We start from the raw sequence: 22,523 nt of genomic DNA, 5'->3' as shown, positions 1-22,523 counted from the left end.
TCTGTTGCTGAGAGGATGATGGAAAAGGCTTGCCATTGCTAAACCTGTTTCTTCCACCATTATTATTGTTAAAGCCTTGTTGAGGCTTTCGTTGATCCTTCCATGAGAAATTTGGATGATTTCTTTATGAGGGATTATAGGTGTTTCCATAGGCTTCACCCATGTAATTCACCTCTGCTATTGCAGGGTTCTCAGTATCATAAGCTTCTTCTTCAGAAGATGCTTCTTTAGTAATGTTGGATGCATTTTGCAATCCATTCAGACTCTGAGAAATCATATTGACTTGTTGAGTCAACATTTTGTTCTGAGCCAATATGGCATTCAGAGCATCAATTTCAAGAACTCCCTTCCTCTGAGGCATCCTATTACTCACAGGATTCCTTTCAGAGGTGTACATGAACTGGTTATTTGCAACCATTTCAATGAGTTCCTAAGCTTTTGTAGGCGTTTTCTTCAGATGAATAGATCCACCTGCAGAATGGTCCAATAACATCTTAGATAATTCAGACAGACCATAATAGAATATATCCAGGATGGTCCATTCTGAGATCATGTCAGAAGGATACTTTTTGGTCAGTTGCTTGTATCTTTTCCAAGCTTCATAGAGCGATTGACCTTCTTTCTGCCTGAAGGTTTGAACATCCACTCTAAGCTTGCTCAGCTTTTGAGGAGGAAAGAATTTGGCTAAGAAATCCGTGACCAGCTTATCCCAAGAGTTCAGGCTATCCTAGGTTGAGAGTCCAACCATATTCTAACTCTGTCTCTTACAGCAAAAGGGAAAAGCATAAGCTTATAGACCTCAAGATCAACTCCATTGGTCTTAACAGTATCACAGATCTGCAAGAATTCAGTTAAGAATTGACAAGGATCTTCCGATGGAAGTCCATGAAACTTGCAATTCTGTTGCATCAGGGAAACTAATTGAGGCTTTAGCTCAAAATTGTTTGCTTCAATGGCAGGGATTGAGATGCTTCTTCCATGGAAGTTGGAATTTGGTGTAGTGAAGTCACCAAGCATCTTCCTTGCATTATTGTTGGGTTCGGCCATTACTTCTTTTTGAGATTCTCTGTAAGGTTTTCTCTGGATTGTTGTGCTTTAGCTTCTCTTAACTTCTTCTTCAGAGTCCTTTCAAGTTCAGGATCTGCTTCAACAAGAAGGTCCTTGTCCTTGCTCCTGCTCATATGAAAAAGAAGAGGACAGAAAAGGAAGAGGAATTCTCTATGTCACAGTATAGAGATTCCTTTATGTGGGTAGAAGAAGAAAAGAATAAAAGAATGATGTAGAGAGAAGAGATGAAGAATTCAAATACAGAGAGGGAGAGAGGGTTCGAATTATAAGAAGAAGAGAAGAGTGTCGGTGATTAAATAAATAAATAGAAGAAGATGAGAGAGAGAGTTTTCGAAAATAATTAAAAGGAAAAGGAAAATATTTTTGTTTTTATTTTAAAATTTAGCTAGAATTCAAAAATTAAGAGAAGAATTAAAACTAAAATTAAAATTTTTGAAACAATTAGTTAATTAAAAGAATTTTGAAAAAGGGTGAGGAGTTTTTGAAAATTAGAGAGAGAAAATTACTTAGTTGGTTTTGAAAAAGATTTTGAAATTAATTTTGAAAAGATAAGAAGTTAGAAAAAGATATTTTGAAATTAAAGTTTGAAAAAGATATGATTTGAAAAATATATGTTTGAAAGATATGATTGAAAGGATATGATTGAAATTTATTTTGAAAAAGATTTAATTTTTAAAATCAGAATTAATGACTTGATTCACAAGAAATTAAAAGATATGATCCTAAAATTTAAAGTTTGAATCTTTTTTAACAAGAAAGTAACAAACTTGAAATTTTTGAATCAAAACATTAATTGTTAGTATTAATTTTGAAAAATATGAGGTGAAAATAGGAAAAAGATTTTGAAAAATTTTGAAAAAGATTTTTTGAAAATTTTTGAAAAACAAAGGAAAAAAATGAAAAAGATTTGATTTTGAAAAAAGATTTTGAAAAGATAAATTTTTGAAATTGAAATCTTGATTTGACTAACAAGAAACAACTTATTTTAAAAATTTTTGACTAAGTCAACCCAAAGATTTCAAAATTTATGAGTGAAATAAGGAAAAGATATTTTTTATTTTTTGAATTTAATGAGGAAAGAGAAAAACCACAAAATGACTCAACACATAAAAATTTTGGATTAAAACAAATGATGCATGCAAGAACACTATGAATGTCAAGATGAACACCAAGAACACCTTGAAGATCATGATGAATATTAAGAACTTATTTTTTAAAATTTTTCAATAAAAGAAAAACATGCAAGACACCAAACTTAGAAATTTACAATGTTTAAACTCTAAAGATTCAAGAATGCATATGAAAAATAAGAAAAGACACAAAACAAGAAAATATGAAGATCAAACAAGGAGACTCATTAAGGACAACTTGAAGATCATGAAGAATGCAATGCATGAATTTTCGAAAATTTTTGAGAAAAATAAAAGTATGCAATTGACACCAAACTTAAAAATTGACACTAGACTCAAACAAGAAACAAAATTTTTTTTATTTTATGATTTTATATTTTTTTGTATTTTTTTTCGAAAATTATTTTGAAAAAAAAAATAAGAAACTCAAAAATTTTTAATAAGAATTCCAGGAATCATGCAATGTTAGTCTAAAGCTTCAGTTTAAAAAGATTAGACATGGCTAGCCAAGCTTCAGCAAGACATTACATACAACAGCCAAATTGATGGAAATCAACTAGCTCCTGTGATGATAAAAGCATCATCTGAAACTCTAGAATTCATTCTTAAAAATTCTGAAGAACAAAATAAAAAGAAAATTACCTAATCTAAGCAACAAGATGAACCGTCAGTTGTCCAAACTCGAACAATCCCTGGCAACGGCGCCAAAAACTTGGTGCATGAAATTGTTATCCCTTGGCATGGCTCCAAAAACTTTGGTACGCAATACCATGATTCACACGTCTCTTCACAACTTCACACAGCTGACCAGCAAGTGCACTAGGTCGTCCAAGTAATACCTTACGTGAGTAAGGGTCGATCCCACGGAGATTGTTGGTTTGAAGCAAGCTATGGTCATCTTGTAAATCTCAGTCAGACAGATTCAAATGGTTATGGGGTTTTGATAATTAAAAGATAAATAAACATAAAATAAAGATAGAGATACTTATGTAATTCATTGGTGGGAATTTCAGATAAGCATATAGAGATGCGTTATTCCTTCTGAATCTCTGCGTTCCTATTTTCTTCATTCAATCATTCATACTCCTTTCCATGGTAAGCTGTATGTTGGGGATCACTGTTGTCAATGGCTAACTCCCGACCTCTCAGTGAAAATCCTCTACGGTTTCTGTACAACTAATCAACTGTCGGATTTCTCGTCTTGGATGAAAATTACCAGGCACAGCTACCACATGGCTAATCAGCTGTTGGTTCTCAATCGTGTCGGAATAAGATCCAATGATCCTTTTGTGTCTGTCACTACGCCCCACAGTCGCGAGTTTGAAGCTCGTCACAGTCATCCCTTCCCAGATCCTACTCAGAATACCACAGACAAGGTTTAGACTTTCCGGATCTTAGGAATGCTGCCAATTAATTCTAGCATATACCACGAAGGTTCTAATCTCATATTCAGATGCCCCATTGTCAGAGGGGAGTCGATGTGAATCGTTGATTAGAAACCTAAGAGATACACACTCTAGCTTTCGCAGGTAGAACGGAAGTGGTTGTAAGGCACGCGTTCATAAATTGAGAATGGTGATGAGTGTCACAGATCATCACATTCATCATGTTGAAGTGCGAGTGAACATCTTAAAATAAGAATAAGCTTGAATTGAATAGAAGAACAATAGTACTTTGCATTAATACTCGAGGAACAACAGAGCTCCACACCTTAATCTGTGGTGTGTAGAAACTCCACCGTTGAAAATACATAAGTGATGAAGGTCTAGGCATGGCCGAATGGCCAGCCTCTATAAAAGTCTAAGATAGCATAAAACTGATCAAAGATCTCTCTAATACAATAGTAAAAGGTCCTATTTATACAAGACTAGTTACTAAGGTTTACAGAAATAAGTAAATGATGCAGAAATCCACTTTCGGGCCCACTTGGTGTGTGCTTGGACTGAGCATTGAAGCTTTCATGTGTAGAGACTTTTCTTGGAGTTAAACGCCAGTTTTTATGCCAGTTTGGGCGTTTAACTCAAGCTTCTATCCTGTTTCTGGCGTTTAACACCAAAATAGGGCAGGAAGTTGGCGTTTGAATGCCAGTTTACGTCGTCAAAACTCAAACAAAGTATGGACTACTATATATTGCTTGAAAGCCTAGGATGTCTACTTTCCAACGCAATTAAGAGCGTGTCATTTGGGCTTCTTGTAGCACCAGAAAATCCATTTCGAGTGCAGGGAGGTCAGAATCCAACAGCATCAGTAGTCCTTTTTGGTTGAATATGCATCCATACCTTGATTCAAGCAAACATTGTGAATTTTGAACATTTGGATGAGGAAAATGCCAGAATTGAATGATAAAATGAATGATGCATGATCTTATGCTTTAGAGCAGAGCTTTGATGCACTTTGTTTGTTTGATTTCAGGTCAAAAGAAGCAGAGAAGAGCCATGTTAATGGCTATGTTAGTACCACTAACGTGGCTATAAACGTAGAAAGGAAGCATGCTTGCAACGTTAGTGGTGAAGTTAACACCACTAACATCTTCGAAGGCTATTGAAGCCCACGTTAGTGGCCACTAACATGGGCAGTAATGTGGAAGAAGGGAGAAGCTCCAACGTTAATGGTGAAGTTAACACCACTAACGTTAGAAAGACCAACATAAGCCCACGTTAGTGGTAGAGTAAGAAGGGAAGCCAACGTTAGTGACACTAACTTTGTCACTAACATTGGAAATGGCCTAAGATACCCACGTTAACGCCACTAGCATGGGTATTATTAACGTGGAGCAAGGGAGAAGAGCCAACGTTAGTGACACTAACTTTGTCACTAACGTTGGAGATGGCCAAGAAGCCCACGTTAGTGGCCACGTTAATGCCACTAACGTGGGCACTAACGTAGAGGGGGAAGAAGTTTGCAACGTTAGTGACAAAGTTACGTTAGTGACACTAACTTTGTCACTAACGTTGGAGATGGCCAAGAAGCCCACGTTAGCGGCCACGTTAGTGCCACTAACATGGGCACTAATGTAGAGGGGGAAGAAGTTCGCAACGTTAGTGACAAAGTTAGTGTCACTTACGACTTCGAGCCAAGGTATGCCCACGTTAGCGGCCACGTTAGTGCCACTAACGTGGGCACTAATGTAGAGGGGGAAGAAGTTCGCAACGTTAGTGACAAAGTTAGTGTCACTTACGACTTCGAGCCAAGGTATGCCCACGTTAATAGCCATATTAGCACCACTAACGTGGGCCATTAAGGTGGAAGAAGGAATGATTGTAGCGTTAATGGTAAAGTTAACACCAACAATGCTATCAAAAGTTAGGAAAGGCTACATTAGTAGTCACGTTAGTGCCACTAACGTTGGGGTTAACGTAGCTCAAGAGGGTTGGGACATTAGTGACAAAGTTAGCGTCACTAACGTCTTTGAACCAGAATTTATACTTAACATTAACCACACTAACGCCTTGACTAACGTGAATCATACCTGACTCAACTTCTTTTAGCAAGCTGAGCTAAGCCCACTAAGACTGTAACTGCTTCAACTAAAGCTCAAGGGCCCAGATCCAAGACTTGCAGAGCTAACTGGAGATCAGAGAAGTAGTATATATAAGTAGTAGTTTTGAACTAGAAAAGAGGATTGGGACCTGGGGGATCTAGGCTTGTAAACAATCCATTTTACTTTCTCTGTAATTCAATTTTACTTTCAATGTATTCTTCATCTTCAATTTCCATTCCCAGAGCTATGAATAACTAAACCCCTCTTCATTGGGTTAGGGAGCTCTGTTGAAATTTAATGGATCAATAATAGTTTTCATTCTTCTTCCTCTTTCTTTTCTCTTGATTTACCTAAAATATTTCGATCTTCATAACAAGTGGATAATTGTCTTAGATGAAAAATTATTCATACTTGGATTTCCTCTGACCCTTAGAAGAGAAATGAGGAAATCATTCTAGAAATGCTTTCTCATGTTTGTTTGGTTTGGGGGTTGGATGGATATAGTGACATATAATCCTACCAACACCTTAATCTAGAAAAACATGTAGTATAATCAGTGACCACACTTCATCTCTTCCCATGAGCAATTAAATCAAGGAATTGGGCAATTGTTCAAGTTTAGAGAGATCGGGTTGTCAAGGAATTGGGATCCAATCACTTAAGATTGCCAAGGAGATCAATGAATGCATTGATTGAGGAAGAGATGAGAATGAATTTGATCCGGAGAATGCAATATCTCCTAAACCCAATGAATTTCCCCACTTCTGATCTTACCCATTCTTTAATTTCTACTATTTACATTCATGCTCATCACCCCATTCCCATTTACATTTTTTTGCAATTTACTTTCTGCACTTTACATTTCGCCTTTTACTTTCAATTTTTTACATTCCTTGTTATTTACTTTTCCTGCCATTTAATTTTCTGCAATTCTCAATCCAATTCTGCTTAGTTCAACTAGAACACTCCTCTAATTAAAGTTGCTCAACCAATTAATACCTGTAGGATTCGACCTCACTCTATTGTGAGTTTTTACTTGACGACAATTCGGTATACTTGCCGAGGAAGATTTGTTGAGAGACATGTTTTCATGCATCAGATACCAGTTGTAGAGGTCGTGGAAAGTATTTTCTCCAAGGGTCCAAATCTTCAAAAGGGATGGACATGCCACTCAGCATCCTCATGGTCAAAGAAACATCCGAAGAAACAACAATGCCCAGTTTTACCGGGCAAAAGGAAATGGTCGATGCTATACTTGTGGAATGTTTAACCCATTGCCAAGGATTTCCGTCGTGGGAGAAACCAGGATGCGAGTTAGAGCCAATAGTAAGGTCGTGTATTCACTTTGAACGCCCTATGTGGGAGCTTGAGATAAGAGGTAGGTGTATAATTGGTTATAAAGCTTTAACTGCATTGTGTGATATTGGAACACCATGTTACACAACATGATGCTCATGCATCAGTATACTTGAATTACTGGGCATTGTTACCATACTGAGAACCTCCGGTTCTCATTCCATACTTTGTTGTTGTTTTTCAGATGCAAGTCGTAACCCACCTCCGTGAGTTACGCGATGGTGACAAAATGGAGGATCTTGGTTATCTTTTGAAGTCTTTTGATTAATTTTGTTTTAATTCTCTCACTTTTGTATTTAAAATTGCCTTAGAGGCTTACTTTGAGAGAGATTGTTTGTGTAAGCTATTTTAACTATCAAACTCTGTATGTTTGTGTATAACTAGTCGGCCTAAATTCTGCAGGCTGAGGCTAGTAGTTTATGATTATTATACTCAAATATCCAATTATGCTTTCTTATCTTGTATCTATACCTTGTATATTATGCTTTAGCTTTGGGTGAACGTTTCACGCTTTTGTAACTTTTTTTTGAGCTTATTCATTCTGCAGGATTCTAGAATCATTATTTCCTTCCATATATATTTATGTATAAGCCTTAGAATTATCGTAACCTTTGATTAACCTTTGCTTTACGGCATGAGGTAAGGCTTAGGGTAATTAGGGTGTCACATTTAGTGGTATCAGAACATTTCGTCCTCGTGAGCCTGAAGGATGGACCGATTATGCTTTGTTGCATACTCTGTGTCTTTTTCTTTCATGCAATTTAGGTTATCTGGTTGATATATGTATAGCATGCTTGTTTGTGGGTGCCTTTTTAGAATAATTGAAGCACTAGGCTTTGATATTGAGACTGATCACCTTGATATCAAATTTTTTGTGTGAACATGACCCTGAATGGCGACTCACGGACGAGGTCAGATGATGTGTGGGGAGCGATCCAATACAAAACTCACCGGCAAGTGTACCGGGTCGCATCAAGTAATAATAACTCACAAGAGTGAGGTCGATCCCACAGGGATTGAAGGATTGAGCAATTTTAGTTTAGTGGGTGGTTTAGTCAAGCAAATCAAGTGTTGGTTAAGTGATTTGTGTTTAACAGAAAGTAAATGACAGTAAATGTAAAGGGGGAAAGGGAAATGGGCAGTAAATTTAAGAACAGAATTGTAAAAGTGCAGAAACTTAAGGAACAAGAAATTAAATGACTGAAACTTAAAGTGCAAGAAAGATAAATTGCAGTAGCTTAAATGGCAAGGAAGATAAATTGCTAGAAGATAAAAGGGAATTAAGGAGTGGGATTACAAGATCTAAACAAAGGAAAAGTAAATTGCAGTAATGAAGGTAGCAGAAATTGAATTGGATGCAAACAGAAATCTAAACAGCAAGGAAATGAAAGTGCAGTAAAGGTTCACAGAAGAACCAAAAGTGATCTCAGGATCCCAAGGGCTTAGGTAGCAGAGCCTAAAACCCAATTTCCTTCCCAGATCTGAAGTTGCTAAGCAATTGACAGAAAATGAAAGAAGAAGCAATAGAAGAACAGAATTGAAAGTGAATCATGCAGCAAACAAATTTAAACAGAGCTAGAATGGGAATTGGGACAGAATTTCCCCAATTTCACACATCCACAACTCAGAAGACAGAAGAGTAGAATTGCCCAAGGGAATTGAGGAAGGAGATCAATCAATTCTCCCTTGATCCTCTGAAGTCTCGGCCAATTCTCTCAAGAACAATTCCAAGAGAGTCAAAGCTCCAAAGGAATGTGAAAGTGAAAATTCTAAAGCCAAGGTAAAAGTAAAAATTCAAAAGTGAGCATAAAAGTAGCTAAAAGGTTTTTAATTACATCAAACTAACTACTATTTATACACTTTCTATTCTTGAATTTTGGGATTTGGATGGGCTTTTGGATTGGTGAAGAAATGAATTCAAATTAATTTTTAATTTGAATTTTGGCCCAAAAAATCCACTCCCAGGAGGCTGCCCTGCCCTTGTGGTGGGCAGGGCAGAAAATTGATGCTTGGGCTAGCAATTGGTGCGGCCATGATGCGTGTTGGTGCAAGTTTGGTGCGCCCTTGGTGCGCCAGAGGCTGCCCTGCCCGCGCCAAGGGCAGGGCGGGAAAGCTGCTGCGCCAGAACGTGATGCGTGCGTGCGCTTGGTGCTGCCAGGATTGAGAGGCGCGCGTGCGCGTGCTGCACGTTGATGCGTGGATGATGCCAGATTTGAGGAGCGCGCGTGCGCGCGAAGCAAGTTGACGCGTGGATGCTCCCTGCCCGCGCCAAGGGCAGGGCAGGAATGGGTTGATGCGCCAGGGAGCGTTGAGCGCTCGGATGGTGCTGCCAGGGGGCGTTGTGCGTGCGCCAGGTTGAGAAATGGTGCGCACACTCATGATTCTGCCCTGCCCGCGCCAAGGGCAGGGCAATGATCCTTCCTTCATGGCCCGTGTTCGAAACTGGGCGGAGGCATGCACGCTAATTATTTTCTTGGTTTCTTGGCACGCTAGTGTGTCTCAAGGCTTGGCTTCCTCATGGTTCTTGGTTCGAACCTTGTGGCATGCATGGGAGCTATTTTTCCTTGGATTTCTTTCCTTGAGGTGCCCGATCCTGCTCTCCACAAGGGCAGGGCAGAGTTTGCTTCTCTTGGCTCCAAGGCACCATTTTGTGCTCTGCCCTTGGAGTGGGCAGGGCAAGGTTGCCTTGTCTTGGTTTGGTTACTTGATGCTGCCCTCCTAGAGGGCATTCTGCCCTTGTGGAGGGCAAGGTTGCTTCCCCATTATAATGCGGCACGCCTCCTCTTGATTCGGCCACGCTTTTCTTTCTTTGGCTACACTTTTTATGCCACGCTTTCCATTTTCTTTTCTTTTCTTCACCTACAATAAACCAAAACAACCACTCAAAGCATCACTAAATTCAAGAGGCTTATAAATCAATTAAAATGCAATTAAATTAGCTTAAACCTCATGATTTATCATTAATTTCATAGTGGTTGCTTGATTTAGAGAAGTTATGCATTTTCACTCCAAATCACTAACTTAGGATGCAAGAAAGTGCATAAATGCTAACAAAACAAGTGAAATTAGCTTGAAAAATGGGTATATGATGACTTGTCATCACAACACCAAACTTAAACCTTGCTTGTCCCCAAGCAAGCATCAAAACTAAGAGTAAATGATATGAATAAGAAAAGAACACAAATCCTTATTATGCAGATAGCAGAACTTCAATTTATGGGGCATTTATGCAGACAATGATACTCACTTATTGTTGCTGCTGCATAATACACACTTTGCATCCAAGGTTTGCTAAACTTGCTGTTATAAGACTCTCCTTTTGATCACTCCCTTGCTAACTTCTTTTTGGCTTATGATGCTTTAACAAGCTTTTATTTTTTAGAGGTTTGGTGTTAAATGTTGCAGCTTAGCCTTTGGCTTCATTTTCTTTTATTTTGCTCAACATCTTCCACCACAGACACTTAGCTCACTAATTCTTCCTAGGATCATTGATGCCCAGCATCTCTTTGGATCACTAAGTGCTTTGTATCTAAGTTGCTCTTTATTGTGGATTTTCAATTGGCCATCCCAAATCAGTTGATCTAAGTGACCGGGTTTCAAAATACCCCTTAGAATTTACTCGTCCAAGCAGATCTCAGTACAAGAACACCACAGGCATTTGTCCTAGGGTCCAAACCATTGGTGTCCAACCTTTATTCTTTGTTTTTCTTGCCATTTTGGCTTTTTCTTTCTTCCTTTTCTTTCTGTTTTTGTTACCAAGGGTGCTTCATTATTGATAAAGGTCTATGTAACAGCAAGCTAACTCACAATTGAATGAGAATGATATTATGCAACACTTATTTCATGAGTTATGCATTTAATCAAACACATGTGCCACCACCAACTTCCATTCATACTCATGCAACATTGGATATTTTACTTTTCAATTCAAACCAAACTCTTTTATTTAAGCATATGGGAAACAAAGCAATATTTAAAGCTAAGTGATGGATACAAGCATTATGCAGACTCATCATTTTTCCAAACAATTTCACTTGCAACTAGATAAACTCTTTAGCAAGGCATACAATGGTTTCTATGTTCGAAACAATACACAGCAGCAAGGATTAAGTTCAGATACAACCTTTGTAGTTGCAGCCCTTTGATTTTTCTTTCTGCTATGTTCCCTTTTGAGTCAAAATGCATAGTGTCTTCAATTATTGATTCATGTCCTGCATAATCCTCAAAGTTGCTTGCTTCTTAAGCCCTTGATCATATGGTTAGTAAGCATAACTGAGTGTGGTTTCAGGATTTGTTTTGGTGTGTGAACACCAAACTTAATTGTTTTGCCACTGTCTCAGATGTACAAAGTTAACCATATTTGAAACCATGTATCCTTGCTAACGGTTAATGGAATTAAAGCTAGAAAACAATTTAACAGTTGAGTAATGTGGTTGATTGCTTGGAGTTAGAATCATGCAAGAGGTGAGAATGTATTAGATGATATTTTTGGTGGAACACCAAACTTAGAAGTTTTCATTCTTCCTCAAATTGTTTTGGTGTGCAACACCAAACTTAGCTCCTTGCAATCCATACCAATTACTCAACATTTTTATTGAAAAGTTATGAAAAGAAACTACCTCAGGTTGGGTTGCCTCCCAACAAGCGCTCTTTTATTGTCATTAGCTTGACATCTTCATTTTTGCTTCAAGGAGGTTGAAAATCGCAGTGTCTCAGCTTGTCTTTCTTTACTGTGAATTTCCTTCCGGTTCCCTCTTTGATGACCTCTATAGATTCTTGTGGAAGAATCTTAGTTACAATGTAATGTTCAGGTAACTGTGGGGACACCTTCAAAGGTTGAATATTGATCATCACTCGATCCCCTGGTGAAAAATCTCCGGTGAGGATTTTTTTTTCCTTTAGTTTTATCCTCTGTTTCTTCTTGACAGAATTCCTTTTTGTGTTTTTCTTGGCTGGTGCTTCCTTTGTCTAGTATTTTCTCATTGTCCTCTATGATCTCTTTCCATCCTTCCCTCTTTGTAACATCTTTGTTATTGGTTGGTTTGCCTTCAATGGTTTTGAAGAAAGTATTTGGTTTCTTCTCACCCATATCTGCAAAGTGCTTTGCCACTTGAGCTATCTGCTCCTCAAGTCTTCTCATTAACATCTCTTGGTTCTTTGCTGTCTCCTCTTGATGTTTCATCATTCTCTCCATTAGGATCTCCAGGTTTGTGATTCTCTGAGAGTCTTGTGAGGTTGGTTGGTTATGACATGTTAAAGGTAGGAAGGGTGGGTGTGGTGGAAGCATGTAGTGGTTGTTATTGCTGTAATGATGTTCTTGTTGATTTGTGAAGTTGTGGTTATTACAACTGAAATCCCTTGGTTTGTAGTCTTGGCATTCATTCCTTCTCCAGTTGAAATGAGTCTGGGAGTGTCTGTGTTGTGAATGTTGGTTTTGAATAATGTTGATGGTTGGGTGATGTTGATTGTTTGTGGTCATGGAGTTGCCCTGGTGGAAATTTCCTTGTTCTTGACGTTGAGGCTCCCTCATTCTCAGATAAGAATGGGGTCTCCATGGTGGGAATTTGGTAATCTCTGCAGCAGATAGATCCATATTTTGCTGTGGTTGATGATGCATTTGTCTGGTTAAGTCATCGAACACAGTCACCCCTTCGATGTTTGTTACTTCTTTTTCTGGGATTGCATTCTGTGATTTCTCAATTGAGTGTTGGTTGTTGACTCCGTTGTCATTGAAATCTGAAATTCCTTGGGTAGTTGTTGTTGCTTTGAGTAACCCATCTGAGAAGTGATCCACTGCTTTTCTTGTTTCTGGAGTGAGTCCTTCATAGAAAGCTCGAAAACCCACTTTATCAGTTGCTTTCTTGTATCTTTCCCAGGCTTTAAAGAGCGGTTCTTTATCTCCTTGTATGAATAGATGTTCTTCCTTTTTCAGCTGGATGATCTGTCTAGATGAGGTGAATTTGGCCAGAAATTTGGTAACCAAATCATCCCAACTAGTGATACTTCCTTGGGGAAAACTTTCAAACCATTGTGTAGCTTTACCCTTTAATGAGAAGGGAAATAGCAGAATCTTGTAAGTGTCTTGATCTGAACCATCGGTTTTGACTGCATTACAAGTCTTTAGAAAAGTGGATGTGCTGCTGAGGGTCTTCCGACGGATTTCCTTCATAGGAACAATTGTTCTTGATGAGAGTGATGAGTGGTGGCTTCATGTCATGATATCCTTTGTCTGTAGAAACTTGATTTCCTGTGATGTGCAAACAATCAGAGTGACCCAACAACAACACTCTTGAGAATTAAGTGCAGTTATTTGAGATAAATTGTTAGTAAGTTAGTAGAGGCAATTTCTCAAACAGTTAGTGTGTTAGTAAGAGTTAAAGTAGAAAAGAAAGAGTGCTTAATCTAGACCTCCACTTCACTTAATCATTGTCAATCTATTTCAATCCCCGGCAACGGCGCCAAAACTGATGTGTGGGGAGCGATCCAACACAAAAACTCACCGGCAAGTGTACCGGGTCGCATCAAGTAATAATACTCACAAGAGTGAGGTCGATCCACAGGGATTGAAGGATTGAGCAATTTAGTTTAGTGGGTGGTTAGTCAAGCAAATCAAGTGTTGGTTAAGTGATTTGTGTTTAACAGAAAGTAAATGACAGTAAATGTAAAGGGGGAAAGGGAAATGGCAGTAAATTTAAGAACAGAATTGTAAAAGTGCAGAAACTTAAGGAACAAGAATAAAGACTGAAACTTAAAGTGCAAGAAAGATAAATTGCAGTAGCTTAAATGGCAAGGAGATAAATTGCTAGAAGATAAAGGGAATTAAGGAGTGGGATTGCAAGATCTAAACAAAGGAAAAGTAAATTGCAGTAATGAAGGTAGCAGAAAAAATTGGATGCAAACAGAAATCTAAACAGCAAGGAAATGAAAGTGCAGTAAAGGTTCACAGAAGAACCAAAAGTGATCTTAGGATCCCAAGGGCTTAGGTAGCAGAGCCTAAAACCCAATTCCTTCCCAAATTCTCCCTTGATCCTCTGAAGTCTCGGCCAATTCTCTCAAGAACAATTCCAAGAGTCAAAGCTCCAAAGGAATGTGAAAGTGAAAATTCTAAAGCCAAGGTAAAAGTAAAAATTCAAAAGTGAGCATAAAAGTAGCTAAAAGGTTTTTAATTACATCAAACTAACTACTATTTATACACTTTCTATTCTTGGATTTTGGGATTTGGATGGGCTTTTGGATTGGTGAAGAATGAATTCAAATTAATTTTTAATTTGAATTTTGGCCCAAAAATCCACTCCCAGGAGGCTGCCCTGCCCTTGTGGTGGGCAGGGCAGAAAATTGATGCTTGGGCTAGCAATTGGTGCGGCCATGATGCGTGTTGGTGCAAGTTTGCTGCGCCCTTGGTGCGCCAGAGGCTGCCCTGCCCGCGCCAAGGGCAGGGCGGGAAAGCTGCTGCTGCCCAGAACGTGATGCGTGCGTGCGCTTGGTGCTGCCAGGATTGAGAGGCGCGCGTGCGCGTGCTGCACGTTGATGCATGGATGATGCCAGATTTGAGGAGCGCGCGTGCGCGCGAAGCAAGTTGACGCGTGGATGCTCCCTGCCCGCCAAGGGCAGGGCAGGAATGGGTTGATGCGCCAGGGAGCGTTGAGCGCTCGGATGGTGCTGCCAGGGGGCGTTGTGCGTGCGCCAGGTTGAGAAATGGTGCGCACACTCATGATTCTGCCCTGCCCGCCAAAGGCAGGGCAATGATCCTTCCTTCATGGCCCGTGTTCGAAACTGGGCGGAGGCATGCACGCTAATTATTTTCTTGGTTTCTTGGCACGCTAGTGTGTCTCAAGGCTTGGCTTCCTCATGGTTCTTGGTTCGAACCTTGTGGCATGCATGGGAGCTATTTTTCCTTGGATTTCTTTCCTTGAGGTGCCCGATCCTGCTCTCCACAAGGGCAGGGCAGAGTTTGTTCTCTTGGCTCCAAGGCACCATTTTGTGCTCTGCCCTTGGAGTGGGCAGGGCAAGGTTGCCTTGTCTTGGTTTGGTTACTTGATGCTGCCCTCCTAGAGGGCATTCTGCCCTTGTGGAGGGCAAGGTTGCTTCCCCATTATAATGCGGCACGCCTCCTTTTGATTCGGCCACGCTTTCTTTCTTTGGCTACACTTTTTATGCCACGCTTTCCATTTTCTTTTCTTTTCTTCACCTACAATAAACCAAAACAACCACTCAAAGCATCACTAAATTCAAGAGGCTTATAAATCAATTAAAATGCAATTAAAATTAGCTTAAACCTCATGATTTATCATTAATTTCATAGTGGTTGCTTGATTTAGAGAAGTTATGCATTTTCACTCCAAATCACTAACTTAGGATGCAAGAAAGTGCATAAATGCTAACAAAACAAGTGAAATTAGCTTGAAAAATGGGTATATGATGACTTGTCATCATCAGACACGTACTCAAAGAGAGAGTGAGGGTAACCCGTCGACGGACAATCACGCTGTACTCATGGCGGTAATTACTAACTTAGTTAACACGATTCAATCGAGCACTACTATGACTACTCATGCTATGCGGCGGACAAGGCAATCAGCTGGAAAAAAAATGAAGAAGGTGTTGACGACAGCTTAGGTGGTGTTTCGAGAACTCTAGCTGCTTTTTTGAAAGTTGATCCGCCGGTTTTCAATGGATCGACAAACCCTACTGAAGCAGATAACTGGTTATGCAACTTATCAACTAGTGGGAGAAGCTCAGCAATCAATAGACTTACGCGTAAACGCTTAAATCCTATTTTACTTTTGTTTAGAATCTCTCTTTGTTATTTTAAAAAACCTATATGTATGTATTTTCATTTTGAAAACTCTCCTATAGAGGTCTTGATGTATATTTTGGGATTGATGGGAAATACTGTTGTCAACTGAATTTTATTACTGTAATCCTAGCCAGCCTAAACTTCGCATGTCACGACTAGTGGTATTATATTTATATTTATATATATTCTGTCTTTGTTCTATTCTTTCTTTAATGTTCTATTTTATTTTTCTTTCCGAATGCATTTTATCTTCTTTTTTATCAATATGTGAGTGTTTCCGATCGCGATTTTTATTTTACTCCTTTTCAGGCTTCTCACATAATAATTCCTTTCTGTTTAGGTATGTATTATAAATCCACCTTATGTCGTACCATCTTATTATAATTGACTTATGACTCGAGCATAAGAATTTGAATATTAGGGCATTACATTCTTGACGATGAGGAGGAGGAGGATCCTGACAAGGTGTTCGAGCAGGATGAGTTACCCTCTTTAGACAATGACCAGCTGATGGGTGAGCCTCATGGAGCTTGACTAACCGTGACATTTGATGATGGATAGATAGTTGTAGGAGCATTCTTTTGATGAGACTCCAGCTTAACATTGACTTTTGATTAGACTCTCACTTGTGTTAGTACACCAAAGAGACTAGGAACTTTAGTGTTGTTAGGCTTGCTTAGGAGTCAGCTTAGAGGCTTTTTATATGGGTCAAGCCTCGGGGTGTCTTATATTATATATGTATATATTTTCTATGTAGAGGCTGATGAGGGTGTATACTGACAAGCTTTTTTGTATAACACTACATGAGTTGTATACAATGTACATTATCAGTTTGGTTATCTATTTTTTATGTTTGTTTATATTTCTGTTTGTGCATTGCTTGGCTATTTTACTTTCTTAAACATTTCAAAAAAATTACCCATAAAAACATTAACGCTCTAACAAGTCACAAGCTCATATACTAATTATAAATTAAGAAAGCAAGTTGGTGAGACTCAAATTTCTGGTATGATCATGACATATCAGAAGTTGGGTCGTTACATGTGCTATTATTGGTGGTGATCAAAAATGGGATTCCAAATCTTGTTACGATATCTTGTAGAGAAATTTTTTACTTCTTTGAGCTGTAATAGAAGCCAAGGGCTCTGCGTCAATCAATTTAGCGAAGTAGTCGACTCCCACTATGGGATATGTCACCTGCCCTGGCGCTTATGGGAATGGTTTAAGTAGATTAAGCCCCCCACTTTACAAAGGTCATGGTAAACTGATGCTAATGAGCTCTTGGTGCCACACGGAGTTTGTGTGCAGCTGACAAGGTGGTTATTTCTTGATAAAGTCGATGACAACTTTCTGCATAATTTGTCAATAAAACTCAACTTGGAGCATTTTTTTGCTAATGAACTTGTCCTTAGATGATTTTCATAGATGCCACTATGGATCTCATCTAGAACATCCATTATTTTTTAGGTTAGTAGGCATTTTAATAGTGGTGTGGACGCTCTTCTTCTGTACAGAACATTTTGGATACAGATATAATGTCGTGCTTCTTTTACCAATTTTCTTGCTTCTTTCTCTTCATGTGGAAGGATGTCATACTTACGATATTCAATTACGAGAGTCATCCATTCGAGATTTAAATTGGAAACTGACAGAATGTCTGAGCTGTCAACATGTTTTACTATCAAGGGAGATTGCAATGTTTCTTGGATAAAGCTTTTATTGTTACCTCCTGGCTTTGTGCTAGCGAGCTTGAATAGAGTGTCAGCTTGGATATTCGCCTCTCAAGTCATATGCCTAACCTCAACTTCTTGAAATTTAGCCAACTGTGTCAATGTGTTCTTAGGGTATCTCTTCATATTTTGATCTTTGACCTGAAAGTCACAATTTACTTAGGAAGTTACCACTTGTGAATCCCTAAATATGACCAGTTTTGATGCTCTGACTTCTTTGGCCAATCAAAGTCTAGCGAGAATAGCTTTATATTCTGCTTGTTTGTTAAAAGCTAGAAAGTTGAACTTGAGTAATTCCTTTATTATTCTCTAAGATAACTCCTGCTCCGTTGCCAACTTTGTTTGATGACCCGTCTATGTAGATGTTCCTTATAGTCGGCCTTCTAGATTGATCACCGACGTATTCAGCAATGAAGTCGGCTAGATTTTGTGTAACACCTTACCACACAGAGCTTTACGCTATAGTTGTAAATCAACAGTGGTGAGGCATTACAACACTTAGAAAAGAAAATACATCTATAGTTATAGAAGGATAATATTATAACTAGGAGCTCGTAAAGAAAATTTAAATGTCATCAGCCATTAATCACACACAAAGAGTTAAAGAGACACACGCTGTATACAAAAGCGGAAAATATCATGAGTTCAAAGTGAAGATACATAAGATCGTATATACATATTAGTTACTAGTCTCAACTCGCGAAGAAAGGCTGGCTAAAATATTATAACAGTAGGGAATATACAAAATAGAAAGCCTATTTCTCCAAATAAAAACCTCTAAGAGGAATATACAGTCATATACAACAAAGTCTCAAAAGTGGAGAAAACTCTAATATCAAAACAAAATATCTCAAAAGTGATATTTTTCACCTCATCACCTGAAACTTCCGCACAATCAGTGAGGAGCGTTGCATGCTATATCTGAAAAATAGAATAACAACAACGGGTGAGAACCCAAAGGTTTCTAGTAGGATAACAGTTCCAAATAAAAACTACATAAGCAAATATAAATCGGCCTCTAGGCAATCCTGATCTCCAACTTTACAAGAATCTAAGCCTAAGGTCTTAACTAATCCATACAGGGTTAAATTTGCTAAGCTAAATGTACTTTAATCTACTGCTAGTCTCATATACTCTCAATAGTCATCTTTATTATTTTCAGTCTCTATACTTTCAATAGAATGCAAACGCAAATAAGCAATCGTACCAAACAATCACAAACAAGAACATTTAGTACAAGTAATACAATTAGCAATTAAACAGGATTATCAAATAGGCAAACTAAAATAATTATGCACACTTAAGTAATTACAAATAAATGCACATGGTGCATGCCTATCCTACTGGCCGTGAGCTCACATGTCAGTTATACTACCAGACCCAACACATCCGGTAGCTTACCCGGATATCGTCCTTCTATCGTGCATCCCCAAGAGGGAATTGTCTCATATATATATATATAAACTAGTCTCGTAGGGAGAGTGCCCTCTTTTTCTCTTAGAGGCTAGATAATTTGGGGGTTGAATGTTCGGCCACACTTACGAACAGAAAGAATGTGGGTTGGACAAAACCACCATCCTCGCATCTACCAGGTGCAGGTGCTTCATTAGTTATGCAAGCAGGACAAAACCCACATCCTTGCCAATCCAGTTATCATATCCTATTAACAATCATAATCACAATTTCGACCAATTTCAGAAGATATAACGAACTCATCACAACCCCATTCATTTATTAAAGTAATCAACCTCATCAATTTGTGAGCGGGACTATGCCATTGTCCTCACTGTGGGCAGGAAGAACCTTCATCCCCACAACATTTAAAGTATTTCATTTTACAAGTTTTATAGGGGAGTATCCCAATTTAAATTCATTAATTCCATCCCCAATAAAATCAAGGTAAAAAAATGGTTTCAAAATTCATACAAAGGTTACATGGGGTTACAAGCTTGCTGAAAAGGCTTAACAGTTCAAAAACAACATGTTTGAAAAATCAGCACAATCGTGCTTACGCAAGCTTCGTGCATATGAACAAAAACTGATTCAGTCCCTTGAGGGTGCATGAATGATGCATACGCAGGCATCATGCGTACGCACAAAAGAGTAATGATGCATATAAAGCATAGGTGCGTACGCAGAAAACCTGGTTCGGCCACTAGCTCTGCAGAATCTGCATACTTCAGTTTTAACTACTAATTTTCAAACACCTACTTTTCTACAAAATAAATTTTCCCTCCATTTTTCGACGGTCATAAAGTAAACATTTCCAATTTTAATTCAAGATAAATTTTGTTTATTTCCAGGTTCCAAGCGTCAAGTTATGGCCCTCCAAAGTTGGTCATAATTGCCAAATCACACATTTTCTTCAACATTCAAAATTCACACTACTCTAAACCTTTTCCTTTTGAAAACATTAGCCAATAGCCTCATCCAAGTCCAAGCCTAACCACTCTATCTTTCACTTTTCAACAACTCAACCAACATTGAATTTTTACCTAAATTATCATTTCATCTTTCATTAACTAAACTTACATAATTCCCTAAAAATTTGTGATTAATCATTCCAAATTCCAATTTCATATACTATCTACAAGGATTTTAACCTCAAAAAATGCACCATAACACATCATTTCATGTCAAGAGATGTAACTCAACCAATCATAGTCTCCGGCCTGATGAGCGAATATTTTATACGCTTTTTGGCATCAATTTCATATAGTTTTTATTATGTTTTGTTTAAGTTTATTATATTTTCATAGGTTTTAGTGAAAAATTCATATTTTTCAATTCTACTTTGAGTTTTTGTGTTTTATAGTGATCTCAGGTATTTTCTGGATGAAATTGAGGAGCTTGAGCAGAAGTCTGATTCAGACACAGAGAAAGGACTGCAGATGCTGTCAGGATCTGACCTCCATGCACTCGAAGGAGCATTTCTATATCTACAAAAATCCAAATGGCGCATTCTCAATGGCTTTATAAAGCTATCATCTAGGGCTTTCCAGAAATATATAATAGTCTATACTTTACTTTGAAAATGAAGGCCCAAAACTAGCGTTCAACACCAGCCACCAACCTCATTCCTGGCGTCCAATGCCCAAAAGGAAATGGCTGGCATCCAAATGCCCAAAAGGGAGCCCAAGGTTGGCGTTCAATGCCCAAGAAGGGTTTTAGGACATGGAGACACCTTTAGCTCAGCCCAAACACTCACCAAGTGGGCCCCAAAAGTGGATTTTCGCACTATCAACCTAGTTTATCCTATTTTTGTAATCCTTAGTTGCTAGATTAGTATAAATAGGAAAAGATCACCCTTGTTTAAGGGTTCCGCCAATCTTCTTCCTCCAATTTATTTTCAAATATTATGTACAGTATGAGTTACTAACCTCCTAAGATTAAGGTTAGGAGCTCTCTGACAAACTCCGTTTTGACGGTTTATCTTGTATTGATTTTAGGGGATTTTAATACCTTTTACCCTCATTTATCCATTGAAATAGCATGGTTTTGTGATTGTCTCCTTATTTGTGCTTAGATGTGAAAACGTGCTTTTTAGACCCTTAATTTGATGGTTTTAATCTTCCTTTGATTCCACAAGATGCCTTGATATGTTTGTTAGTGATTTCAGATTGAAAAGGCTAGAAATGGATCAAAGGAGTGAAGAGGGAAAGCATGCAAAGTGGAGAAATCATGAAAAGTCAAAGAAGTTGAACTCGCCCATGGACGCGCGCGCGCACCTGGCGCTTGCGCGCACCTGCGAATTACCCCATGGACGCGTACGCGTGATGTGCGCGTACGCGTCGGTGTTGGTTTATGATTTTTTAATGAAAACGTGGCCAACGAATTCTGAAGGGTTGTGGGGCCCAATTCTAACCAACTTTGGCGCCAAAGATGCTATTTAAAGCCAAGGATTGAAGAGCAAAGGGGATTCCAATTCATTACACACATTAGGATTAGTTTAGAAGTAGTTTCTAGAGAGAGAAGCTCTCACTTCTCTCTAGAATTAGGATTAGGATTAGGATTAGTTCTTAGATTTAGGTTTTAATCTTTGCTTTCTTCTACTTCTACCTTTCAATTCTTTGTTGTTAGATTCATCTTCTTCTACTCTTTTGTTGTAATTTCCTTTATGTTGTTCTTACATTTTGTTGTAGATCTAGTATTGTTCCCTCTACATTCTTTCAATTCAATAAGAGGTAATTCATAATAATTGTTCTTCTTTGCTTTTCCATTGTTAATCTCTTGCCTTTGTAGTTAGATCTCTCTTTAATTCTTGCAATTTATGTTGTTTACTTTTATTGCACTTTATGTGTTTGTTAAAATGTCTCCTTTAGTTTTAGTATAGATTTTGTTCCTCTTGGCCTAGGTAGAGTAATTAGTGACACTTGAGTTATCTAATTCCTTTGTTGATTGACAATTGGAGAGATTGCTAATTGGTTTGGAGTGCACTAAAGCTAGTCTTTCCTTGGGAGTTGGCTAGAACTTGTGGCTCAAGTCAATTCATCCACTTGACTTTCCTTTATCTAGTAAGGGTTAACTAAGTGGTAATGGTGGACGAAATTGTGATCACTTGTTATTTGTTTATAAAGGATGTATACTCTTATGGCACTGTTTATTTTCTTCACAACTCCGTTCAACTAACCAGCAAGTGTACTGGGTCGTCCAAGTAATAAACCTTACGTGAGTAAGGGTCGAATCCACAGAGATTGTTGGTATGAAGCAAGCTATGGTCACCTTGCAAATCTCAGTTAGGGAGATTAAAGAGTAATTGTGATTAGCATTAAATAAAAAGGAATAATAAAAGGGATAGAATACTTATGTAGATTCATTGGTAGGAATTTCAGATAAGCGGAATGGAGATGCTGTAGAGCTCACGGACGCCTGCTTTCCTATTCCTTCTACTCAATCCTTCTTACTCCTTTCCATGGCAAGCTTTGTATAGGGGTTCACCATCAGCTGTGGCTACTTTCTTC

Source organism: Arachis stenosperma, chromosome 1 (assembly GCF_014773155.1).
Source record: "Arachis stenosperma cultivar V10309 chromosome 1, arast.V10309.gnm1.PFL2, whole genome shotgun sequence".
NCBI classification, from domain to species: domain Eukaryota; kingdom Viridiplantae; phylum Streptophyta; class Magnoliopsida; order Fabales; family Fabaceae; genus Arachis; species Arachis stenosperma.
The sequence above is the reverse complement of the archived record's forward strand: the minus strand, read 5'-3'. Positions refer to the sequence as shown.